At 50.4% G+C, this 26,445-nt stretch overlaps 1 long non-coding RNA gene across 1 annotated transcript in view; it reads left to right on the forward strand.

Annotated features, from left to right (window-relative positions):
* Positions 1–25,702, forward strand: part of LOC117095278 — a 64,384-nt gene extending 38,682 nt beyond the window's left edge. Inside the window, exons 2-3 of the long non-coding RNA XR_004441891.1 lie at positions 24,577–24,989; positions 25,554–25,702. This is a non-coding gene — a long non-coding RNA (uncharacterized LOC117095278). The remainder of the gene's footprint in view (positions 1–24,576; positions 24,990–25,553) is intronic.
* Positions 25,703–26,445: the final 743 nt, after the last annotated feature.

Below are 26,445 nucleotides of genomic sequence, written 5' to 3' on the forward strand. Positions count from 1 at the left end.
TGTTCTCATCAATAGGAAATAGGCTGTGTCCTTTTTTTTTTTTTTTTGCCTTAATATTCTGTGTTGCCGTAGCAGTAGTTGCGGTGGACGCTACTTCTGGTTCATGGTCATCCCCAAACACAAGCTCCTGGAAACCGTGTGAAAAATGAAGGGGAAAGTGCTTTTCTGCAAAGGGCTTTTTTGAACATCTTGTTTTTTTCTGGAATATCTGTTTTGGTGTCAAACGTTTTCATATTTAGGGGTTTGTAACGTGTTTTATACTGATTAGCTTTGAACCCCACGTTTTTGCATGTTATGGGGCTGCTTTATCCTGTTATTCTATGATATAGCAGGTTGGCAAAACTATTGGTTATTTCACTTTAAAAACCAAAGCAGCTTACAGATTGAGTGTGATTCTTGTAAGAATTTAGTTGTAAAATTGATTTGTGTTCAATAAGCTTACTGGAATGACTAGATCCGTGGACAAAAAGATAACATGTCAAGTCTCTGGGCCAGGAAGGACTTCCAAATAATACAAGTGATACACAGTAATTTCTTAACAAAAGATTAGATTTCGTACATAACTGTTTAAAACCTCCATATTTTCTATTATAGCCATTCCACAGTGCCCATGGGGGTGAGCTGCAAGACTGCCTATGGAATCCAAGGTCTGTGGGCGTTGAGGTCCCTGCTATAAAATGGCATCGTGTTTGCATATGACATATGTACATCCTCCTGCAGACAGTCATGTCAGTATTGCTCGTAACAGCTGTACCATGGACATGCCATGCGAGTAGTTGTTTAATGAATAATAAAGTCTGAATGCTTAGTACAAACACATTAAAAAAAACATCTTGATCTATGATTGGTTGAATCCACAGGCCTGGAACCCCAGGAGAGAGTACAAACTCTAGAAGCAAAACAAAGAAATTGAGGTCAACAGTGGCGGGTGTGGGATCACACTGAATCTCATGTGTTTTGTTGTCTGTGTCACTGTGTCCCGTGTATACGGGAATCATTTGTAGCTTAAGGTAAAATAGGTAACAGGAAACACTACAGAATGGGCACGAAGGCGCACCCCTCATTACCCCATGATACAGCCAAGCGTCTGCCTCCTGGGGAAGGATCTGTTCTGTGGGGAGACTAGACATTGATGATTTCTGGATGTGTGAAGGGAAATGCCGTCCGAGAAGCGTGGCTTTGGCCGGAGCACATCAGACAAGAGTTAGCGTGGCATGGAGTTTCCACAGTGCCCCTCAGGCCTGTTGCTTCTCTCCTCTCCCCACCCCTGGCCCTGACTCTTACCACGGGAGGAAAGTTCAGCTCCAGCTGAGCCCCGCACAGGGCTGTGGGTCTCTAGGGCAGGTGCCACCTTTGCCTGAACAGGCTGTGTCAGAGGAGGGTCTGGCCGTACTTGAGCTGTGAGAGATGCTCTCAGAGATCCAGCATCCTGCAAACCCAGGTGCTGAACGTTCCTCCTCTTCCACCGTCCTGCGGGGAAGGGGGTCTTATCCTGCTTCCCCTCAACCCGAGCTGACTTCTTGTCTGTTGTGTACACCTAGGTTTTCAGAGCAGTTATTGTTAATCATCTAGCAGACAAACAACCATAAGGTGACTGCCTGGGAGGGTAGACGGGGCTGGAAGGTAGTTTTCTGAATAACAGCGTCCAGTATCTTGTTTTGCCGTCATTTGACCCAAGGCCCCAAGATAATTGAAATATTGTCAGCAAAACACCCATTTAGTATTTGAGTTTTTTTTTTTTTTCTTTTTAAGTTATGGGTGCAAACTTCTAACCAGGGACCTGACAAAAGAGAAGGATTTATTTGCAAAGTGAATGTCGGGGATGGTTGGCATTTGCCAACTGTGACTAGTAGGGACCCAGGCTGCTTCCCTTCTGCCGCCCGACTCCTGACCCTCCAGCTCCTGCCCCCGTTCCCACTAGCAGGAAAAGGAGTGGGAAGGTGCCTTTTCCCCTTTAAGGGGATGAGGTGAGAGTTGCACCTGCCACTTCGCTAGTCCCTGGGGTGATTCTCCAGCATGAGTGGGAGTTGGCTTTGGAGACCTGAGCCCTCTGAAGCTGGGGTTGCTGTTCCCTGAGCAGCAGGAACCTGGACTCTGGGAAGAGGGATCAGAGAGTAGAGAGTAGCCTTTGCTGCATCCGCTGGAGGGGCCTCTCGTCCCATTTGACATCTTCACTGCAAAACGGGGTGTGGGCTTCATGGTCCATTGACAAATAGAACGTTACTTTTTTTGTTTTTGTTTTTGAAGCACACAGAACCCTAATTCCTTTGGCTTTTACTAAAGTGGCATTTTGTAATTTCACATGATTTCATCGTTATACTCGCAGGAGAGAATGCTTCCTGTAAACCAGAAGGATCTCTGCGACGGTTCTCGGCCCATAGAGAGTTCATTTTCCCAAGGTTAAAGACACAGTCTCAGGAGGGGTTGAGGACACACTGCAACAGCCTCAGGAGGTCCTGGACCTGTGCCCAAGGTGTTTGGGGCACAACTTGGTCTTACACGCTTTAGGGAGACGTGAGACATCAATACATGTGAGACGTACGTTGGTTCGGTCTAGGAAGGATGGACGGCTCGAAGCGGGGAGGGGTTTCCAGGTCACAGGTAGATCAGACAAATGAATTTCTGGTGCACCTTTCCAGAGGAAGCAGTCAGATCCGCATTTATCTCCGTGTGCAGATGGTGACTGGAGAGAACCAAGCCTTTGTTTAGTTTGCTTTGCCCCGAGGCTGTTACACTGCCCCAGGCTGTGCAGCCTTAGAAAGCTGTGCCCCTCTGAGCTCCTGCCTGTGGAATCTGGTGACTTTGAGGTTAATCCAGCAGCTACAGGTTTTGGAAAGCAGATTGCCTCTTAAAGTGTTGGTGATTATGATTCTAACACTAGAATTTCAGTGTGTATTTTCCACCCTTCTTACTTTGTCTCCTCACACACTGAGATGCTGTTGCATTTGCCCTTAGGCTTCACTGAGGGAGGGTCAGTTCTGACCCTTTCTTAGATACTGACCTTGAACCGACAGAATCGAGATTCAGAAAAACCCTCGAGCTGTGAGAGTGGCTGATATCTATGTAAGTGGGGTTCATGTGTCAAACTCAGGCTTAAGAAAAACCAATTCTAGGCTGGGCATAGTGGCTCACACCTGTCATCCCAGCACCTTGGGAGGCTGAGGTGGGCAGTTCACTTTTGAGCCCAGGAATTCCAGACCAGCCTGAGCAACATAGCACGACCCTGACTCTACAAAAAATTAAATACGAGTGGTGATGTGCACCTGTGGTCCCAGCTACTCGGGAAGCTGAGGTTGGAGGATCACCCAAGCCTGGCAAGTTGAGGCTGCAGTGAACCATGATAGCACCACTCTACGGTGCACTGTGCCTGAGTGACAGAAGAACAACCACCCCCCCACACACACAAAATATCAATTCATGCAGTGGCCAGTTCTGCTGGGACCACCTGTTAAGGCTACTCTGGGCCTCACAGTTTGAGAAGGGTCTGTCCAGGGTTGAGAGGGACTAGCTTGAGGGCCTAGAAGCCAGTTGTGGTTCAGCGTGACTGCGGGTGTGGAACTGGGGGCAGGGCTCTCCAGGGCATGAGTGCGTGAACGGATGGGCTTCCAGGGTGAGCCCCTGTGACTTGGCCTGCTTTACATATGTCCAATACAAATCCACAGGCTCTTCCTCTAGAAGCTTCTGCCGGGGCTGATGGACTGGCCTGGGGACAGAGGGTGCCCTCAGAGCCTCGTGGTGCCATCTGGTGTAGGAAGAGCACTTAGTCAACTAGATCTAGGATTTATGGCACTACAGGGGACTCGTCACACTCGGAGCAGCAGCCATCTGCATTCTAGACTTGGTTCTAGGCAAAGTATTTTGGAGCCTGTTGGTACCCTGTGTTCTGTTTACGTGTAAAACAAGTTAGAGTTATGAGTAGTTAAAACCTATTTTTTATTATTTATTTATTTATTTATTTATTTTTTTTGAGACGGAGTCTCGCTCTGTCACCCAAGCTGGAGTGCACTGGCCAGATCTCAGCTCACTGCAAGCTCCGCCTCCTGGGTTCACACCATTCTCCTGCCTCAGCCTCCCGAGTAGCTGGGACTACAGGCACCCGCCACCTCGCCCGGCTAGTTTTTTGTATTTTTTAGTAGAGACGGGGTTTCACCATGTTAGCCAGGATGGTCTCGATCTCCTGACCTTGTGATCCACCCACCTCGGCCTCCCAAAGTGCTGGGATTACAGGCTTGAGCCACCGCGCCCGGCCTAAAACCTATTTTTTAAATTTTGCCACAGAATATGGCAATTGTGGTGGAGCCTGGCCAGAGACCCCCACACTTGAACGCTGCCGCGTGCTGGGGTTGCAGGCGTCGCCTGCATCGGCTGCCCCTCCCGGCGTGTCTGTGCTCTTGACACGGGCGCCCATTGAGACTCGGCCTGTGGGACTCATGCAGCCATTTGTCTCTGTGTTCCTCTGAGGTTCCGCAGACTTCACGGTCCCGTGGCAGAGCATACGGTATCTGCTTGCATCCTGATTTCCCCAAACCCCAGGACAGGCCAAGAGTTCCTTACACACAACTGCAGAGGGCCCGTGGTGTGGATTTGCGGGTGACACAGCCTTTCCCCAGCTCGACCTTCGTCTCCAGAGTTGGCTTTAGGGGGATAGAAGCTTCCTTCAGACTGGGGGGCCCTGAAGCTTTGGTGCTAGGAATTCGGTAACCAGCACAGATGATACCCCGTTTCTCTGCATTTGTAGCAGTAGTTGTTAACATGACCACGAGATGTACAGAGGAAGGAAAAAGGAGGTTTTCTTTTCAGAGTAACACTCTGTGCTTTGGGAAATGTGGTCTCGGGGGAGCTGTAAGCACGCACCCTTCAGGAGGGGAGGAGGCCGCGGTATTACACGTTCTGGGGTTTGTTGGCTGTGTGTGTTCATCGGGCTCATGGAATGTCTGAATGTTTACAGGGAAAGTGGGGTTTGTTCATCTGGTTCGTGCAATGTCGGAACACTTACAGGGAAAGTCTAGCACACGTGCAGTGAGTTAACCTGTAACATCCATGTTCGCCTTGGGGGCGAGCGTAACATTTGAAATGAGGTGAACTGGGCGTGTCATGTACAAAGGTGAGCTGTTGGGCGCAGACGTTTATGCGCAGCCTCAGTCACAGCCAGGACTGCCCCAGGGTCTGCAGCCTGTGGCGGGAAAGGACACTCACGAGGCCATTCTGTCCAGTCGGGGCTGCCGGCAGGGTCCCAGGGTGGGGCTGTCTGGTCGGCCGGCGTCTGGAGTCTACCCAGGTCCCGTGGGCAGCGTTCCTCTAAACCAGACTTCTGATTGTGGAGGAGACTTTCATGCTGGTTAACAAACTGTACAGGAGTAGTGCTGTGGGGCTTTGAGGTCCACCTTCCCTATGATGCCGGTTACATTTCTCTCCGGACCTCATCGTAGCCACAGAGAGTGAACCTTATCTGACAGCGGGGTGTGCCATGTTGACATAGTAATTTATTGTATTAACCTTTTTATTACTATTTTAATAACTTTTTTTTTCTTTTTAAAGAGATAGGGTATTGCTGTGTTACTCAAGCTAGTCTTGAACTCCTGGCCTCAAGCAATCCTCCCACCTTGGCCTCCCAAAGTGCTGGGCTTATAGACGTGAGGCAGTGCGCCCAGCCTGCAGCCATGTTTTTAAAACTCAGCAGTTTAAAAATCCTACTCCTTTCACCCCCAGAAGCAGGCTGGTTGGCCTTGTGCAAACTGGGGTGTCACCATCTTGGCCTCCCTTTTATTTTTCCCTTTGGCCTCAAGTTCTGATGAGAACAGCAGTTACAAAATGGGCATTAGGTGATTCTTCGGTTGCTAAAGCCAGAATTCTCCCCAGTCAGAGATGTTTGTCCCCAGGATCCCAGAAAACTGTTTTGAATCAAGCCCGGAGCAAATAAGTAAGGAACTAAACTCTTGGTCCTCTGCTTAGTACCTGGGGAATGGGTTAGTTGCTGATACCCTTTGATCTGTGCTCACGTGCTGCATCTCGTCACGGGAAGCAGAGTCGCCCTGTGGAATAAAGCCCGGCTCACTGTGGCGCGTCGAGACGCTCCGGGCTGTCAGTCCGTTATACGGCGGCAGACTTGGAGACTCAGCATCGCGTGCAGAGCCCGGGCAGCCCGAGTGCATCCACCTTAGAGACCACACGGACGGTCAGCAAGGTGGACGTCCGGGCATATGGCCTTGACAGGCCCACTGCGAGATGAATTAGGAATTCGTTAGCAAAGAAATCAAACTCGCCTTTGGGTCCCAGCTGCTTGGAAGGCTGAGGCGGGAGGATTGCTTGAGGCAGAAGATCAAGGCCGCGATGAGCCATGATTGTAATACTGCACTCTGGCCTGGGTGACACAGCGAGACTCTGACTCAAAACAAAAACAAAAACAAAAAGAAACAAACCTTACTCTTCATAGCAAGAGGGAGAATTTATCAAAGTAACTGCAACAAAATCTTAGATGACATAATTTCAGTGGCTAAGTGAGCTGTCCAGCCCACGTGGCTGGCTCACAATGCAACAGAGCTGGATGCTGCTACAGCTCCCCTCCCACCCGATCGCTTGTGGACATTTTCTGTTTTCCCACATCTCCCTTTTGGATACGTAGCTCGCTTCTTTATAGCTAAGCATCCGTAAAACAGGCTGTCTATTTTGAAAAGTATCTATTGTGTCTTTTAAGGACAGAAAATGAAGCAGGTGACAATAGAATAGCATGGCGACGTGGTGAATAGATTCAGGGGAATATTTAATACTTGGCACCACTCTGATCACTTCTTCTCTCAGCTTAATTACAGCTGCCGCCTCCTAGGACAGAACACTTTCAGCTCTGTGAGTAAGAATTAAACATGTTCTAAATCAGAAGTTTTAGTTAAGCAGTATTTTATGTGAATGCCCAGATCCTAAGTGCTCACTGTACTGGTGTGTGGTGTCCAAGAAGGAACGAGGGCTTGGGGCCCGGTCTATGGTGCAGTGTCCAGGTTCCAATCTGTGAGATGAGGGCCATGAGACACGGCCTAGAAGGTTCAGACTGTGGGATTGAATGGATCTGCCCACTCCTAGGAAGCCTCGAGTCTAACTCGACTTTGGCTGCTTTTAAGGAGATGCTGGCAACGCTGTCCTCACAGGTCACTGGGAGGTTCTCTGGCACTGTCCCCGTCAGGTGTCTCATGATCAGCCCAGCTTGCTCATCTCAGAAGCTTCTGGTCGTGTTCTCATTCCCGTTGTTGGTTGCGTGTTATTTAGATTCTGTTCATGTAGGGACATAGGAAGTTCCACACTGAGAGGGGAGCTGCTGAGCCGCATTCCTGCCTGGACGCCAGCCCCACGGAGGACCGTAACTGCTTGAGGTTGGCTTCTGCCCCCGGACTCACCTGTGGAGGCATTGATGCAGTGGTACTTTCTAAGCTCCTGGGGCACACAGTGCTGTTGTGTGGATCCACAGGCCACTGTGGCGTCCAAGCATGTGCTCCCGGAGGAGAGGACTCTGCGGGCACTGATGCTGGGAGCTGGCTGAGAGTCCAGCGAGTGAGACTCCCTGTGACATGCACAGCTGCCATCTGCGCAAACCCTCCTGACGCCAAGACGGTCGTGCGATAAATGCACAAAGCGCATCTCCAGCAAAAAGCCGCCGAGTGTCCACATCCAGGATATCCACCACGGTGGCTTTTTGGTATTAATACGATGAATGTGAGCAGCAGGTGGTCTCCATTCTGGGTGTGTGTGACTGTGCCACTGCAGTTTTGTTCTCATGTCTTGATGAGCATGAACGGTTCCTGACGAGGGTAGGTAAGGATGCTGTGACCTGAGACTCTGCAGTATTGTAGCTTGAGGAACCAAGGAGTTTTTCTCTCTTGCAAACCTGTCAGGGAAGATGTTCCAGGCTGGTGACTGCTCCATGAGGTAATCAGGGATCCAGTTTCCTTCCCGACCCCTGCTCTGCATTCCCAGGGACACAGCTGTCCTTGCTGTGGTTGGGAATGGGTGATTGCCATGCTGGCGGGGGAGGCTTAAGGTGAGAGTGGCCATGATTTACCTAATCTACATAATGTCAGGGAGCCTGGGAGTAAAGTGTAGCCATGGCCTGGAGGATGGATGATGGATGCTGGTGAATGACTGGTTGCACTCACCGCAGCTGGCCCAGGGATGGGGAAGGATGGCTCAGTATGCCATTCCACGGTACCTGGTTCTTTCAGATTTGACTTCCTTATGGATTTTCTGCTGTAAAGAGGAGAGAGCCTGTGGTTCTAGGCCAAGCATCTCACTCATCTCATAACATCTTGTATCCCTCAGACAACATTTATGTCAAGTTTTAGAAGTCCTATGAAACTGGCAAGCATTTCTCAATTTGGTTTAACCATTGGATTTTATATCTGTGTCTGCATCTCTATTTTACATCTATGTGGTTATTTGACACTCGGTAGTCCATTTGTAATAGGTTCTATTTGGTGGAAGTTACTTTCAACAAATCTTTGCTGCTACTTGAATTTTCAAGGTTGCAACTAGAAAGGAGAGAATAAAAACCACATCTTCTCTAATTTTAAAATTTGTTGTTCCTCAAATCATACCAGAAGTACAAATATTACAAATTACAAAAGCAGCCAGAATCAAGGTTAAGAGATTTCTGGGTGATTCTGGCTAATCAGCAGTATTTGCTGAGGTGTGTGCAGCAGAGCAACACGCCAAGAAGCCCGGGAGAGGGGAGAGTTGGGAGGCCAGACTGTGACTTCAGAGGTGCTGTTGCCTCAGTGAGAGGAGCTAGATGCAGAGAGGATAAATGGCCACAGGTGTGACCACCGCCGTCCATGCCCCGGTACGGAGGCCTTTGTACAGGGGCCTTTGTGAGCTGAGTTAAAAATGGAAATTGAGAGAGTGCAATGCATTCTTAGTTTTTAAAATAAAATGCTAATAGAAAACGTTTTGTTTGTAAGAATGTAAAATGTTACGTCTTTGTTTAGAATTTAAGGATAATAATTTGCTTCTGAGATCTTTGTGACTGAGATTTGAAATCTTAACTATGGTTTTTTCATCCATGTTTTATACATATGCACGTATACACATATATGTAAGGAATATAAAAGGAAAATAAGCGTGTCTGTATTCACATTTATATACACTTCCATAATGTGTATACTTCTAGTCACACATAGGTCTAAGCGACTATGACTTGACTTGGTAACCATGAGAGGGTAATTAAATAATGTACCTGCTCTTAGCCTTGCTTTTGTATGTGAACAGGAACCCTGCGAAATGCGTCTCCGCGTTCCAGGCCTCCTCTGCAGCCACTTCGGGAAGCACGTGGTTGCCAGGATTGCCTAGAGCTCCAGGCTGTCTCCAGTCCCAGCCTCCCCGGGGTAGAAGCTGCCCTACCAGGGGCCTGGACGTGGACGTTAGGGCCTGGAGCCAGGGACTGCTCCTGAAGCGGGGGTTCCCCTCACGGCTGGGCATGAGAACCGAGGATAGGAGGCAGAACCAGCCTCGGGCCGGTGCACGGCCTCCCGGGAGTGCTTGCGGGAAGCCCCAGCCACCCTTTGTTGACCCCACAGCCAGGACCACACTCTGTGAGATCCCCTTGGTCCACCCCTCAGGTTCCCAAAATGGTTAGGGTTTCCTGAGCTGCGAATTTTTAGGTCTAGGCTAAAAAGTCAAAGGGTTCTTCATGTAGAAATGATGAGTGCGCTGGTGACTCAGAGCAGGCACTGCACCCTCACTCCAGGGTCCTCTGCGCCAGGTGGAAATGAGCGTGCGGGTCACCCAGAGTCCCTCACTCCAGGCACTGCTCTTTGGTTTCTTAATTAAATCTCTAAGAGCCTTGATAATGAAAATGCATTCTCCCCAGAGAGTAGAGTTTCCGGTTACGGAGGCTCACCTGTAAATGCCGTGCCAGGTCAAATATGCTGAGATCTGGGCCAGGTCCTGCTTCCTGCCCACGGCCAAAGCAGGTACTTTATTTGGGAGGTGACCCAGGGGGACATCTGAGAGGCCTGTCGGTCCCCGAGGGATGAATCCGCTGGCCTTCACACTCTGCACTGGCCTCCATCAGCTCCTTCCTACCTGAAAACTGCCTGCTTTGACGTTGCCATCATTGGAGATATGTTAGGGACTTAGTATGCGTTGATGCCCATACCAGCATAGGAGCAGTAGGGAAAGGTGGGAACCAGGGCTGGGAGGGTGGTGACCACGGCCAAAATGAACCGTGGTGGGCTGGGAGGTCCATCTTCTGTCTAAAGTGTTTTTCAAAATAAAAAACATAGTGTCTCAGGAGCATGAGAGGGGAGGTCACAGACGGGGAGGACGTAACTGTAAAAGACTCATCTGATAAAGGCTGTTATCCAAACCGTGCAAGGAACTCCTAAAACTCAACAACAAAATGAACAACCTGATTAAAAATGGACCAAAGACCTGGACAGATACCCCAACAAAGAAGATACACAGATGGCAAATCTACACATGGAAAGATGGCCCGCGTCTTATGTCATAGGGCGAGGTATTGTTGTGCACCCATCGGCCTGGCCAAAACCCGAACTCTGACACCACCGCGTGCTGGTGGGTGTGTGGGCATCAGGATCCTCAGTCATCGCTAGGGGAAGTGGGGCAACTGCTGTGGGAGGCAGCATGGCAGTTTTCCGTGGAACTAAGCTCTCTGACCACAGGAGCAATCACAGTCCTGGATGTTTACTCGGAGGAGCTGAAAGTTTACTTCCGTGCGGAAATGTGCACACAGATGTTGACAGCAGCTTTATAATTGCCAAAACTAGAAAGCAACCAAGATGCCCTTCAGTCAGGTAAATGGATAAACTATGGTATGTCAGATACTGGGATGATATTCAGCACTAAAAAGAACTGGACCCCTAAGCCATGAAAAGACACGGAAGGATCTTAAACGCATGTTGCTAAGTGAGACTCCAATCTGGAAAGGCTGCCTGCTGTCTGAGACCAACCACAAGACAGTCTGGAAAAGGCAAAGCTGTGGAGACAGTAAAACGGTCAGCGGCTACCAGGGTTTGGGGAAGGGAGAGATGAATGGGAGGCGCATGGGGGTGTGTAGGGTGGGGCAGCAACTCCAGGTGGGGTTTCCATGGGGGATCCATGCCTTTCCACGTCTGTGAAACCCACAGAGTGAGCAGCAGTAGGCCGAGTCCTCGTGTGAGCTGTGGACTGTGGGTGGTGCCGTGTTGATGCGGGTCTGTCGGTGGTACAGACATGCTGGTCTGGTGAGGGCAGGAGAATGATGGAGGCTGTGCCTGTGTTGGGAAAGGAGATTCGTGAGGACTCTCTGTAGTTTCCTCTTGATTTTGCTATGAACCGAAAACTGCTTTTAAAAACGTCTATTGAAAAGGCAAACAAAAGAGTGCTGGCCAGACAGCATCTGTGTGAGGGTGTGGCCTGTGTTCTACCTTCAGAATTTCCCTGTTAGAATACACATATCGAAATTATTCACAGTTAAACCTTTGCATTAAGTAATTCACTACAAAGTTACAGTATCAGCTTGAGCGCTGCCAGGATGGCCAGGATCCTGTATCCTGACCAGCTTCTCCCCTTACAGGTGCAGTTGACGTCCAAGGCCACATCCCAGTAAGTGGCAGGGCTGGAATCAGGAGTCAGGCTTTGTGGGACAGAGAGGAAGTGAGATCTGGTAAGCACGTGGCTGAGGGCGGGCAAGGAGGAGCCCGTGGCAGGGAGCCAGCAGGGATGACTTTTTGACTACTTTTCTTATCGCTGAGGCCTTCTTAGACTTGGGGAGTTGGGAGTCCCCACTCAGGCGCCTCAGAAACCAAAGGCTACTCGTAATCCTCAAGTTCCAGATGCCTTAGGGGAGGTACCTGGGTTGTTGGATGCAGTTCCGTTATTTGCTGCTCGGTGGGATTTGCCCGCAGCATTTCTGGTTGTTTTTAAGAGCTGATGTTTGACCTGCTTAAAATCACATATGGATGTCGATTTACCTATAAAAGTTAAGAATGGAATTTTAGTTCAAAGAGTTGTGAAAATGTTCAAGGTTGTGTACTAATGTATACATTACATTTGTGGAAATAATCTGAAAGTCCAGGATTTATGTTAAACACTTCTCTTGATTTTTGTAATATCTACCTGTCATTCTTCCATTTGATTAATAGATATCAAAGGGCTTAAATTTTGAGTGTCTGAATTCACTGAAATCAAAACTTCTTACATCAAATGTACTTAAACTGAATGTAGCCAACAGTGCATGCTTTTATAAGTATTGATTAAAATATATATAAAAACACATATCCATGAATATGCAGATGGAGGCAACATATTAAACCATGGAAGTAGAATTAGTATTCTTTGTTTTCTGAGAAGACAAATGTTTAAAAAGTCAAGGGGTCTTAAAACTTTCTAGTTTCCAACTTATTTGCCCTAAAGTGGAAGATTGACAGCAGCAGAAGAGGAGATCCTGGGCCAGTGCAGGCTCTGGGAGCAGCGGGGTGAGTGCTGGAAGGAGCTGGCTGGAGGCAGAGCAGGGAGGTGCTCAGGCAGGCCAGGATGGCCTCAGGGCACGCGGCTCAGTGAGTGAGAAATGGTTCACTTTTCTTGGAGAGCCTTTGTCTCTGCCCACGGAAAACCCAAACTCCTTCCAACTGGGATGTGCATCTCATGTAAAAGTTGTTACTCCCAGAAAGAAAGCCAGTGGATGCAGAAATTTTTCGTGTGCAGAAATTACTTCAAATTTGTTTCTAACCTTATCCTTTTCTTCCACCATCTTAATGTGTAGTGACTTTCTGCAGGTAATGCACACAGCTTAGGAGAGCGCTGGATTTCAGTTGCTGTTGGCTCTGATGTGACTTTGTGGTGTCCGATGTTCTGGTTCTGAGGTTCTGCGCAGAACGTGGCTCCTCCCTGCTGAGCGTTGCTTGTGGAAGGCCCGTGTGGAAACTTTCCCTGTAAGCTCGTTGACCGCAGCAGTCTTGGTTCAGAAATCTTTGGACCTCTTGAGACTTCACACAACATTCTAACCTTTCTAGCGTGACCTTTTCATTTTACTGTTCCCTGTTAATTCAGATGTTTTTCCAGAATGTAAGTAATCTGCTGAATGCAGGGTGGGGGGTGCCCTCCATTGACTCTGGGGAGAAGCATCACTGTTGCTCCGGGTGGAGCTTCCCCCCCCCACTGTGTTGTGCTCCAAGACACAGCAGGGTTCTTTGGCAGAAGTAACCGTCAAAGGCCCGCCTCTCCGTGGCAGAGGGGCTGTGGGTGTGCGGCCTCGCGGCCATACCGGCCCCTCCCCATCAATGGCATCACGGAGAGGAGCAGGGGGAGGCCTGGGATCTGTCTCCAGAGTCACAGCTGTGCTTCCGAGACTGCGTCGTCCGTTTGTAACTAGACATGCAGAGAAAGTCTTCGAGATAAACAGGAGACGGTATCTGTCCCTAATGAGCTCAGGCGTGCCCTTGAGAGGGTCAGGTTTCTGTGCAGCTGATCCGGACTCAGCCTGGCTGTGGCAGTGCAGGTGACTGCTGGGCTTTGGTAAGGCTGCACCTACTGTCTGTCTGAAACGGCCCCCTTCCCAGGCTCGTGGTGCGAGCTGGGCGCCCAGGCCTGATTTCCCGCCAGGACAGAGGCCCTGTGTATGTGTCGGGGAAGGGGGTGAGGAAGGGGGAGGTGGGGGTCCTGCTTTATTGCCGTATCCAATGCCACGCGGGGTCAGCACTCACGAAAACACGTGCTGTGTGGGTCAGTGATTGAGTTCAGAAACCTGGAAAATTCAGCAGTGCAGGCTTTGGGCATGACCTGTCCAGCCCTGGGCTCTTTCTTTCTCTGAATTTCCTGCCATGGCATCCTCCTTATCCCAGGGGCCCCTGTCCCCGTATGGCTGTTGGCAGCTTCACAGGTTCCTCTGCCTCCCCTCCCAGGCCCTGGTGTGGCTGGGGCAGCTAGTGGCTGTGCAGACCCCACAGCCAGTAGATTGTTGGTGCCAACGCCTTGGGCCTGGGTTACCTGACTCAAGGACTCCAGTGCATGGCTGAGCTCACCCCGAATGCCTGGATCAGAAGGCCTTGGGTTGCAGAAGGGTGGGGGTTCGATATCGAAGGACAACCTGCAAAGCAGAAGGGGAAATGGCTGTGCTGGATGGGCAGCTAGAGGAGTCTGTGCAGAGCCTGGGACCCAGTGCAGACACAGAGCTGACATGGGCAATGCGGTGATGCGGCCACCGTGGAAGTGGGCAAAGTGACAGGCCTCAGACCGACATGGAGGGGCTGGTCTAAAATGATCCTCCGTTTCCTTTAATCCTAGCAACTGCTGGCTTACAGGGTGGGGGAGTGAGATCTGTGGTGGCCGCGAGGAGAGACAGAGATTTTAATGACACCCCTCTTTCTGGGAGACGGGAGTAGCCGTTTCTGTAGGGCGGTGAGCATCGTCCTCTCAGGCAGCTCAGGCTGCGGTAACGAATCACCATGGACTGAGTGGCTTCTGAACAACAGGAATGTGTTTCTCACAGTTCTAGAGGCTAGAAGGCAGCATCAGGGTGCCGCACGGGTGGGTTCTGGTGTGGGCTCCTTCCTGGTTGGCACACACCTTCTCTCTGGCCCTGACACAATGGGAGGGTGAGGGACTTGCTGGGCCCATTTCTGAGGCACAAATCCCATTCAAGGGTCTCCAGCCTCGGGAACTCATCACCTCCCAAAGACCACCTGACAGCATCACATGGAGGGTGAGGATTTCAACCTGTGTTTTGGGGGCAGGCAGGCAGTTCGTCACCGTCACCCTCTTTGTGTATTTCTGACTCAACATTGAGTCTGCATTCGGCTCTCCAGGAGACAGAGCCTGTGTGGACACTGAGCAAGGTCAGAGCTGCAAGCATGTACACATCGGGGGCAAGGGAGCTGCCAGGGGTGTGAGAACGGGGTTTCAGCGTCAATTGGTGCTGCTTTCCTGGCAAATGTACTCCTAAGCTGTCCTGGCAACATTTGCTTTTCACGAAGAGTCGATCAAGCAGTGGGGGCAGCAGACGGTGTTGCCAGAAACTTGGAACTGATGGGCAGCAGAGAAGGGGCAGAGGCCACGACCTTGGGGTGGTCAGCAGTGCCAGGTGTCTGCCCTCCAGGCCTCACACCTGTGATTGTGCAGAGACCGAGCCGACCAGGGCTTGCCGGCCAGTGTGGCTCTCATGCAGGTGATTATCGGGATGTGCTTTCTATATAATGTTCCCTCAACCCCATGCCCCCCCCCCCACCAATTTCTGTGCCTAGCAGAAAGCACGATTTGGCTCACGTCAAAATACTTTGCAGTGAAGCTGCACGGAAGAGGATTCTAGGCTTCCATTTGACGTTTTCAACAATGCCTGAGTGTTACAGGACCGTCTTGCTTGTTAAAAAGCACCAGATGAAAAAGGCTACCAGTTACTAAAGGAAATTTTTTTTTTTTTTTGAGACAGAGTCTCGCTCTGTCGCCCAGGCTGGAGTGCAGTGGCCGGATCTCAGCTCACCGCAAGCTCCGCCTCCCAGGTTTACGCCATTCTCCTGCCTCAGCCTCCCGAGTAGCTGGGACTACAGGCGCCCGCCATCTCGCCCGGCTAGATTTTTGTATTTTTTAGTAGAGACGGGGTTTCACCGTGTTAGCCAGGATGGTCTTGATCTCCTGACGTCGTGATCCGCCCGTCTCGGCCTCCCAAAGTGCTAGGATTACAGGCTTGGGCCACCGCGTCCGGCCTAAAGGAAACTTTTTACATTAGCACAGAGAGGGTGGCTTGACACAAATTCAGTGTAACGTAGGTGTGTTGGTAAGCCATCAAAGGGACGATCTCTCTGCTGGCGACACATGTTTTCTGGTATTTTCTTTTGTTCTGAAAAAGGATGACTGGCATTCGGTAGAGTCATTTCAGAATTCACCTGGAAGGTGTCCACATGGTGCCTTGTTTTCTCCTGACATTCTGGGCACCACGAGGAATTATTCCTGTCTTCAGCACTAGCAGGAGACTTTTCCTGAACACCTGCTCCTCTTTGGCGTGTGCGTGTGAAGGGATCAGTGACCCTGCCTTCATGGAGTTTTCAGACACCATGGGGACAGTGTGGCACGAGTGTCGGGCTTGGGTGGGACGGAGGCTTTCCCCAGAAAACAGCTGCTGATTCCAGGACGGCCCTCGACCCCCTCCCTCTGTTCCTCTGTGTCATGTCTGAATTAAGGTTGTTCTATCGTAGCGGGGGTGTCATGTTAACTGGAAGAGTGCTTTTTAACTGCGCAGTAAGTAAATTAATGGTACATTTGTCAAGGACAGTGAGGTTTGATTTGATGAATTCAGTGGGGAAAAGAAGGGGCTTGGCTGGGTGGGGACGTGTGTGATGGGAGCAGAATGGAGCAGCCACGCAGGCTGTTGGGATGGAGGGGCTGCGTCCGCATTTCCATGAGGTCCGTCGCTGTTTGTGCCACTAGACCTGAACCTCTGTCTCTACTTCTAACACCCGCATAATGAGGAAGCCCCTGATGGGCCTGAGTTGTTACTTCCCATGGCCATCGCTGGTAAGTGCCCCGGAATCCCCTCCTGGCTGGTGACGGTCCCCGGCCGGGACACTGGGTTCATCCTGAGCTCTGGGAGGGGATAGGGTTCCACGCACAGCAGGCACCTGCAGATCCCTTTGGATGTGAGATGTTGGCGCTCGGCTTGGAGGCCAGCGCGATCTGGGTGTGGTCAGGACCCCGCTCATCCTTTGCGGAGAGAGCACCGGCCCGGGGGCCTCTCTGAGGTGCGTATTCGTGCAGTGCCCTCACAGGATGCCCTGTCCTCAGAGGACTTCCCGCCATTCCCCTGGACCCTCAGGTGTGGGAGTCAAGTGTGGTGTGTGTGTCATCGACGGGGGTGCTGAGGACACCACGTGCCTGCTCGTGCGAAGACCTGAGGTGCTGCGTGGGCTTGTTTCCAGGGGGCCGTTCACGTGGGGGCCTGTGGTGTCTTTCCACTGGCAGGAAATAATGGGTGGCCCACGTTACCTTTTGTGTCTTTTTTTGGCCAAAAAGCCCTAATGCCAGCATGGCTGTCCAGCTATTGGAACCGCCTGCCTCAGGCTCACTGGCCCTCCTGTTTCTGGGCTGCTGCAGTGTTGTGTTGGATAACTGTGTTAACTTCGTTTGAATTTTCTTCCTGTTCTTTTGGAATAAGTGTTTATAGCTTGTGCTGCTTGTTCACCCCAGAGGCGAGGATGTCCTTTAGGCCTGGAGGAGCACAGCCCCTGCAGGGAGGTGCCGGGCCTCTGCTTCTCGTGTCGTCTGCAGCCCTCATCGCACGTCTGCTCTTCACTCTTCGTGCCCACGGCCGGGGTCACGGGCCACTCGCTCTGCTGTTTGAGATCCTCGGAAAAGGTAGTGTTTACACTGAAGGGAGATTGCGGGTGTGCGCTGATTTTAAATAGGAGGAAATGACGGTAACAGAATGAGCAATGCCTAGTACTTAGTCTCAGGCTTGAGAAATTGTGTTTTTAGAAGCAGGTATCCCCAACTCCGGTTTTCTTCAAATTAAATCTTTTAAAGAGTCCACAAATACAAATAAACCCTGAAACTATGCAACAGCGGGCCTAGAGCCCAAGCCACTGCCAACTCTGACTCCAAGACACCTCAGAAACTTGGTCCTCCTCCTCAGACAACCCCCATTCTGCTTCTCCCTCCACACTGCTTCCTCCACACTCCTCCCCACTCCTCCCTCCATACTCCTCCCTCCGCATTCCTCCCTCCATACTCCTCCCTCCACACTCCTCTTCCGTCCCCTCCCCTTCTTCCTTCCTCCCCTTCCCTTCTTCCTTCCTCCCCTTCCCTTCTTCCTTCCTCCCCTTCCTCTTCTTCCTTCCTCCCCTTCCCTTCTTCCCCCTCCCTGTCCTTGGGCAACGTCCGTGGAACTCTGGTTGAAAGTCACTGGTCTGTGGGGCTGCCCATTGAATAGACAAGCACGCTGAGGACCAGACACAAGTGACTGACTCAGACCCGCGCAGAGACTGACCCAGCTCGCATGCTGTCTCCCGTAACACCAGGTTGTCCGTAATGGAAGAGAATCAATGATGCTGCCTCACTGATCTCCAGGGAAAACAGGTTGATAACAGGTTATAAACATGGGAATATTTTGGAAAAGCCGTCTTCCACTTGTCAGCTCCATCTCTCCTGCCCGGAAGATGTAGGGAAAACCTGCCTTCAGCCCACCCTCATCCCATAACAGGACACAGGACAAGGGGGAAGAGACCCAAGTCCTGTCAGTGCCCTCAGGAAACCCCCCGTTTCCTCCTCATGGTGGAAGTGGAAACCATCCCACTGGACTAGATCTTACCGGGAAGGCCCTCCACCCTGAAAGCAAGGAATCGGGTTTGAGCACACACCATTCTTGGTGCCATCACTTCCTGCAGCTGAATCCTGCATACGTGGCCCATTGATCTTGCTAGTCTGGTATTACTGGGTCCTGGGAGTTTCTGTGGTCTGATGGCAGGTGTTTACCATTGTGTTTAGAGAGGAGAATAGAACTTGATTGTGTCGAAATCAGATGATAACCATTTCCATGTGATTCCTTGGGTTGGTTCGGGTCGGGGGTGCTCAACGCTTTTCCTGAGGGCTAAGTTCTTGTTTGAGACCGTCTCACTTTGTCGCCCAAGCTGGAGTGCTGTGGTGCGATCTTGGCTCACTGCAACCTCCGCCTCCTGGGTTCAAGCAGTTCTCCCTGCCTCAGCCTCCCAAGTAGCTGGGATTATAGGTGTGAGCCCCCACGCTTGGCTAATTACAAAATGTTTAATACAGGCTGGGTTTTGCCATATTGGCCAGGCTGGTCTCGAACTCCTTGCTTCAAGTGATCGGCCCACCTTGGCCTCCTAAAATGCTGGGATTACAGGCTTGAGCCACTGTTCTCGGCCCAATCCTGACATCTTTTAAAGCTGCCTTCATGTACCAAAAGCCAGTCTATGTTTGAAAATCAGTCTTGAAGAGCCTAGGAGGAGAGGGATAAGCTTCAGCTAGGTAAATAACTATACATATGTTAAAAATATGGGCCAAAATCTATCGCAAATGTTAACTCTTCTGCTTTGCGTTTTATATCCATTTATGGCTATTCTTTCAGTATTAAGATTTTTAAAGATTCTTTTTATAATTATGGACAAATTGCTATTAAAACTCAGCTGCAGTTGTAACACTTTAACGAACTAATTGCATGACATTATTTTTCCCAGAGGCATTTTGGATTGTTACATAATAAATGTTTATCTCTTTGCCAGAAATCTTTTTTTTTTTCCCAGAACAGTAACCTGAAAAGAAATTTTCCTTTGCATTAAGTGCTATTTCACTGTATGACAATTTTTGAATGTGAGAACAAGATCATCGTGTATTTTTGGGATAATTCTTGCTTAATAGTGATAATGCAAAAAGTTACAATTATGGAACAATTTGTTTCTTTGAAAATTACTATTTGCCTGCTCACCAGGTGGGAGCTGATGAGAACGTGGATGTAAAAATTAAATTGTATTTAGCTTGTATAAAAGAAGTTAAAAAGAAAAGCTTTTCTTTGGTTTGTGCTACTACTGGAGTTGCTTAGCTGTGGAAATGAGGTTATTGCAGACACCTAGAATTTTATCTCCTTCACTTCTACAATGGGAAGCAATTCTCCAACAAGCACAGGAATCTGACTTTCTGCCATGGAGACTCCTAGGCATCGAGCCCTGTGGAAGGGTTGGTGATGACGTGAGCGTTGGCGTTGGTGTGGGCACCCTCCAAGCCAGACGCAGGGAGCAGGGAAGGGCAGAACAGGCCCCTCAGGAGCCATGAGAAAATCAAGTGTTGGCAGCAGTGGTGAGCGTTGATGTCAGGGGCCAGAAGGAGGTGGCGAAGGGAGCATGTGCCTCAAGGCAACCCTGGAACCCCCCGGTCCCTGCAGTGAGGTCTGGTCTACAGGGGACGTGGACAGCCACGTGGCGAGGCCCACAGACAGCCTGGACTTGGCTGCCTCAGAACTCTGGTGGACGCTGCAAACAGCCCCACAGGGTTGCAGTGCACATTCCTCGGACAGAGAGAAGATGCTTGGAACTGTTCCCGGCATGAAGCCAGCGCCCTGTGAACAGTGGCCACTGCTGTCGTGACTGATTGCCGTCCAAGTCGGGGCGTTTGCTCTGCTCAGTTCACTTAATTGGGCCAGGAATGGGGTTGCCCTGCCTTCAACAAGCTTGACGCATTGAACGAGGACTCAGTCGATAAAGTACTCTGTAAATACGCTCTCCCGGCTAGAGTGAGGAAAGCCCAGGGAGCAGTGGTTCCTCAGTATTAGACAGGTGTTTGTGGTGGGGCCAGCTGTGCGGCTGCCAGAGCGGATGTGACCAGGAAGCCTCTGTTCCCCCGGAGGTGGCCAGCGTTCTTGTTACACGTGCCTCAGGCAGAAGGTGGACACTGCTGGGAAACTTGCTCATGTTGCTGTTTTCTGATGGGAAATTGAAGGTTTTCGAGCATCCTACATCAAATTTGTACACTGTTGAGACTGTACACATTTCAACACTTGTTTTTTCCGGCTTTTCGGATCCATACAACCTGGCATTTGGCCGTGGCTTCCAGGACAGGCTGGATGCAGAGTGAAGTCCTCTCCTCACTGTCGATGTTCGCAGATGTCTTTTTGTATAAACTTTGTATTTCTTGAGAGTCTCAATTAGGCTTTTACTTAACTAGACTTTTAAAATTGCCATGCACATAACTCCACCAGTTACAATCGTGAGCTAACATGGGTTTTGGTTTTACTATGATGAATGTTTAACATTTGCATGCTGGGTGTGGGGGTGGAGGTCATTTATCTGCTTTTCATTTCCTTCTTGGTTATACTTAGAGACTTCCAGGTAAGGTGTGGAAAGCGTGGTACAGGGTGAATTGCAGGCTGCAGTGTGGCGCGGTGGACGAGAGGCGCTGGTTGCAGTGTACACAGTGGATGAGAGTAAAGAGATTTCCATCCTCGAGGGAAACACACAACAAATAATTTAAAAAACTGATCATCTAGCTTGCATGAGGTCCAACAAATTCAGTTTGCAAAGTTTAACTTCCAAGTTAACTTAGTAACTTTTCCCGTCATTAATTTAGTAGCTTATGTTTAAATATATTTTTTGTCTAAAGCAAGTCATAAATTCTAAAATGAATGACTAAACATGTAATAATTTAGGCATACAGCACCTGAAGGGAAAACTGCCAGTATGCTAAAGTATTGGATACAGATGCTTAAAAAACATCATGTAGCATTCTTACAATGCATGTGCTTTTAGCATGTAACTTGGTGAGCAGTTTTGAGCTATCTTTGTAGGAACGTGTGTCTTGAATACTTTAGGGCACCACTGCAGATGTGTGCGTGAGAGGTACAGATACTGAATGTTCTTCTCCCTTCCCATAAATGAAAAACATTAGCTCCTTCCATTTTTATTTTTATTTTTATTTTTTATTTATTTATTTATTTATTTTTGAGACGGAGTCTGGTTCTGTTGCCCAGGCTGGAGTGCAGTGGCCGGATCTTAGCTTACTGCAAGCTCCGCCTCCCGGGTTTGTGCCATTCTCCTGCCTCAACCTACCGGTAGCTGGGACTAGAGGCTCCCGCCACATCGCCCAGCTAGTTTTTTGTATTTTTTGGTAGAGATGGGGTTTCACCGTGTTAGCCAGGATGGTCTCGATCTCCTGACCTCGTGATCCGCCATTCTCGGCCTCCCAAAGTGCTGGGATTACAGGCTTGAGCCACCGCGCCCAGCCTATTTCTATTTTTGAAGTGGACCCTCGCTCTTGTTGCCCAGGCTGGAGCGCACTGGTGCAATCTCAGCCCACTGCAACTTCCGCCTCCCGGGTTGAAGTGATTCTCCTGCCTCAGCCTCCCCAGTAGCTGGGATTACAAGCACCCACCACCATGCCCCACTAATTTTTGTATTTTTATTAGAGATGAGGTTTTGCCATATTGGCCAGGCTGGCCTCAAGCTCCTGACCTCCGGTGATCTGCCCACCCCGACCTCTCAAAGTGCTGGGATTACAGGTGTGAGCCACCGCACCCGACCAGCTCCCTTCTATGATTATTTATACAGTTGTTTTTACTTTTTGTTTTTTTGAGACGGTGTTTCCCTCTGTCGCCCAAGCTTCAGTACAGTGATGCAAATCTTGGCTGACTGCAGCCTTCACCTCCTGGGCTCAGTGATCCTCCCACCTCAGCTTCTGAGTAGCTGGGACTAGACACATGTCACCAAGTCCATCTTTTCTTTCTTTCTTTTTTTTTTTTGGTATTTTTAGTAGAGGCAGGGTCTTGCCATGTTTTCCAGGCTAGTCTCAAGCTCCTGGGCTCAAGCAATCTGCTGGCCTCAACCTCCTAAACTGCTGGGATTACAGGCATGAGCACCACATCTGGCCCATTTTTTTTCCCTTCCAGGATTAGGAGTCGACTTTCGGAAAACCCTTCAACCTTGCAAGCTTAATTTTCCGTAAAAATATTCGTCTAGGATAAAAGCAAGACACAAACAAAGAAGTATGTGGACTGCAGTTAAACATTTTCAACACAACATAGCTTAGGAAGGTTGACATTTACAAAGAGCATGAGGCCCGTTCAGTGCCTTCTAGGCATTGGGAATGGCGGTCTGTGGGCGACCCTAACATGTGCCGCGTCCTGAGACGTGATCGTGCTGTTCACGCTTTTACCGAGGGCCTCCCGGGAGTACCAGAGGCTCTTCTTCTGCAGTCGGCCAGCCAGGCAGCAGCTGCTGGAGAAGGAATAAACAGTAAAAGACAGATGTACACGGTGTTATTGTGGCAGAGAGGTTAAAACCAGGCTCACTTTGTTCTTACCGTTTTATAAAACTAATAATGAAATCCTTAAATATATTCAGGATTTCAAAGCAGTTGTGGGTGTGTCTGTGTCTCTAGCTCCCGTTTGGGTGCTTCCTGCGAAGAGAGCTCAGAGACACCACCTTTCCTTAATGAGGTGACGGGGCTTGGAGGGGTGTAAACCCCGTGGTGGGGGGGTGACTGACCTGGGGGGAGGCTGGGTCAGCGTGGGTATCCACCCCCATTCCACGTTCCTGTAGGGAGTCTACAGTTCTAAGTCTTCATGATATGGGTAAAATGAACCTGGAAGAGGGGTTCTTTTTTAAGAAGTAAATGCCATGCTCTTTTTTCCTCATACTTTTCCGTGTTTAAGCAGCATTGAAGGATAAGACACTAGTAGCATGTTGGTTTGGAAAGAATGTTTGGTTATTTTACGTTGAATCTGACCTTAAGTTGCCTGGTAACAGAAGTTTTCGTTTAACAACATGGGACTCTGTTGAATCTGTTGCCCCATTGGCTGAGCCGCCTGAAATCAGTGCGGTGACAGCTAAAGAGGCCTCTTCCCCTTGGAGGAAGCCGCTGGATTGGCAGAAGGCACCGCCCTGGATTGAGGGAGTGAGGCGGGTTTGCAGGGACCCCACGCGGCCCCTGCGGCTCTCTCCTGCCCCCTGCTGGCTGGCCAAGCAGCCTCGCGACAGTATGCTCAGTGTGAATGTTCACTGGGGCAGGCCAAGGCTTTTGTTCCAGAAACACCAGTGTGTTGAGCATGGCAAGAAAGACGTAAGTGTGTCTTAAACCTCTTGAACAAAGCAAGTTGATGTTTCAAATGCATCTCGAAGGCTAAAGACTTTGCTATGGTCAATATACAGGAGAAAAGAAGGTTTGATGAAATAGAAAGACAGGAGTGGCAAGTGACGTGCTTGTGCCCCGTATGACTAAGCGATGTCGTGGCCGTTCCACACCACGGCATCTGAGCAGCCAGCCTGCAGATACTGGGTCCGTTTAGATATCCGTGATCTCTGCAGAGCTTTGATCAGGTAGCCCAGGAGCAGATAAACACAAACGCTGACTGGAAACCCTGGCACACGGAGGCACTGGAAACAGCAAGCTGCTATTAACATATAGTGAGAGGCAATCGCCTGCTCTCTTAGGGTGTCAGCTTCTTTTGCTTCTAGACTTTCATCTGCGTTCAATACAGCTTTATTCAGTTTATCCCCATTACTCCGCTGTCTTCGCTGTTAAAGTCTCAGCCAGCACTTAGCTCTGACACTGTAGGAATTTGACTGTCCGGCTGAGCAGGCCTACCTGGCATGGCTGTCAAGCAGGCGAGAGCTTTCCGGAAGGTAGAGACGAGAACCCGAGGCAGGAAAGAGCGTTGCTGGTCCACATACGGCAGTGCACCTGCAGCAGAGCATGTACGTGCACGTTTCAGACTAAACAAGTGTAGGAGAGAAGAAAACCGCCTATGATGAGTCACGTAAAATGCCACACACCCAACCCTTGAGACCCTAGCACATAGAGTAGTAGGGATCTTGGAGACGGCAGGTGTGCTGAAGTCTGATTTTCTCACTTAGCTTTTCCAGCAGCGTTTTCCTCATCTCTAAGCTGCGGCTAACAACTGCCCCGCATAGATGTGTGCAGGAAACCGTGCGTGTGAAGTGGGGTAGCCCCCAGGACCTAGGAAGGACTCGTGGTCAGTGTCGGTGGTCATGCGTGCTGTACGGGTCCCCCAGGAGGACCATTGCTACAGATAACTCCCTCCGTTTAATGTCACTGAATGTAAAAGGTGGGAGCTTGGCTTCTGATGTGTCTGGTTTGCTGCAGGCCGCGCTGCACCCCGTGGTTCCTGAGCCCTGGGCTGAAGTACGCCCTGCTGCATCGCCTGTGCCACTTTTGCTGTGCAACGAGAGCTCCTGCCCTGGGAAACTTCCTCGCGCCTGACGAGCACCACAGGCTGCAGCAAGACCTGTCGGAAGCGTGGGCTGGGAGGAGCTCGCCATGGCCCTGTCCTCTCCAGGCTAGGAGCGACTTTGTGGGGTTTGTCGGCCCTTCTCTCAGGTGTCCTGTGTCTCATGGATCAGCCGGCGTGCCCTGTCAGATGCCTCTCTCCTGTCTGGAGGAGCACTCTCTAAAACGCTGCCTGCCACCCGGATCTCCTGGCGCAGAGTGAGGCCCCATCTGCAGACCTTACCGCACAGAGTCCCAAGGCATTCGGCAAGAAGGGGAGTGGGCTGCATGTGAGTTCCACTGGGGAAGTCGGCTCTGCTCCCTACTCTGCTTTTGGGGTGCCAGATGTTCAGACCTGCTGTGTCTATCGGGGGCCATGGCGGGCTGGTGGGAGTGGGGACGGGGAGAAGCGCGGATGGATCCAGGGAAGGACTTAGTTGAATGCCAGCTGCCCACATACTTGTTGCTGGTCTTGGACAAGCTCCCTAGTTTCTCTGGGCTTCCGTTTGATTGTAAGACTAGAACGCCGCCCGAGTCTGAAGATGTCGGTGTGTGCGGGAATGCCTGGCGCAGTCACGATGGGTTTTCCTTCAGCCTCCTCCGTGCCCCTCCCTGGGTCAGTCAGTATCCATGCGTGCCACAAGTAAATGACAGTCCCTCCGAAAAACCAATTGACTCCTAGTTTTCTGGTCAAGCATGGTGAGTGTCCTTGCCAGGAAATGCCACTGGATGTCTTGAGCCTGCTCCTCTACCTCCACAGCAATCCCCGGAACAGGCTGGTTCAGGACGTGGGAGGTGGGAGTCGGTGTTGTACCTAGGACAGGCTGAAGTCAAAGGCTCATTTATTCTGTGAGGGGTGATCAGGATGACACATCAAGAGGAGCCCCGTGGCTGACCCTGGAGGTGGACGGTCGGGTCGGATTGGCCGCCCACCAGCACGTGTTTTGAGTGATGCCTTGCCTGGGTTATGCAGCCCTGACTGTAGCGCACAACTTCCCAGTTCCAGCCAATCTAGTCTTGCCATCTCCTTCCAAGAAGGTAGGTGCGGCGCACTTGCCTTTAAGCGGCTCCTTCTGGACACTGCAGAGCAGCAGCAAGCAAGCATGGGCGGCTTTTTCCTTACGTTGACCAAAATACGCAGGGCCAGCTTTGCACGATCCCATTCAGCATCACACGTGTGCATTGGCCACTCACCTGTCCGTCTGCCACAGACAGGCCTGGACCGGACCATTGAGTGGACTTTACGGCAAAGAGCCTAAAGGGCTCACAGGAAACCTGGACCCAGCGCAATGGTAACAGCGCAGCAATACCTGTCATTGATCAAGGGGTATTCTGGGCCGGACACGGTGTTAAGTGATCCAGTTCGGTTAGCACTCTTAGAATTAACCCCCTTTTGCCTATCAGGAAATCGAGGAGGGAGGGCATTAACGCCAGGGAGCAGGGAGTAAGGGGACACACAGAGGGCCTGAGGGACTGGGCACTCTGAGCCCGCGGATCCGCCCCAGGCCCGGCTGCACGGGCACCAGAGCCGCGTGGTGCCTGTGCAGACTGGGAGGGGACTTGTGGGAACTTTGAGGCAAAAGATTTGATTAGGGTAATAGATTTCCATTATCAAAACGCGCCAAGTGTACTTAAGATCTGAACATCTCACTGTGTGTACTTTGTGCTCCCTCCCTTCCAAAAAACAATGAAAAAATATTACAAATGAACGCTGAACTCGATAGCTTTTTCACAGTGGTATTAGAT

This window comes from Trachypithecus francoisi, unplaced genomic scaffold, assembly GCF_009764315.1.
Source record: "Trachypithecus francoisi isolate TF-2019V2 unplaced genomic scaffold, Tfra_2.0 Lachesis_group13, whole genome shotgun sequence".
In the NCBI taxonomy this organism is placed as follows: domain Eukaryota; kingdom Metazoa; phylum Chordata; class Mammalia; order Primates; family Cercopithecidae; genus Trachypithecus; species Trachypithecus francoisi.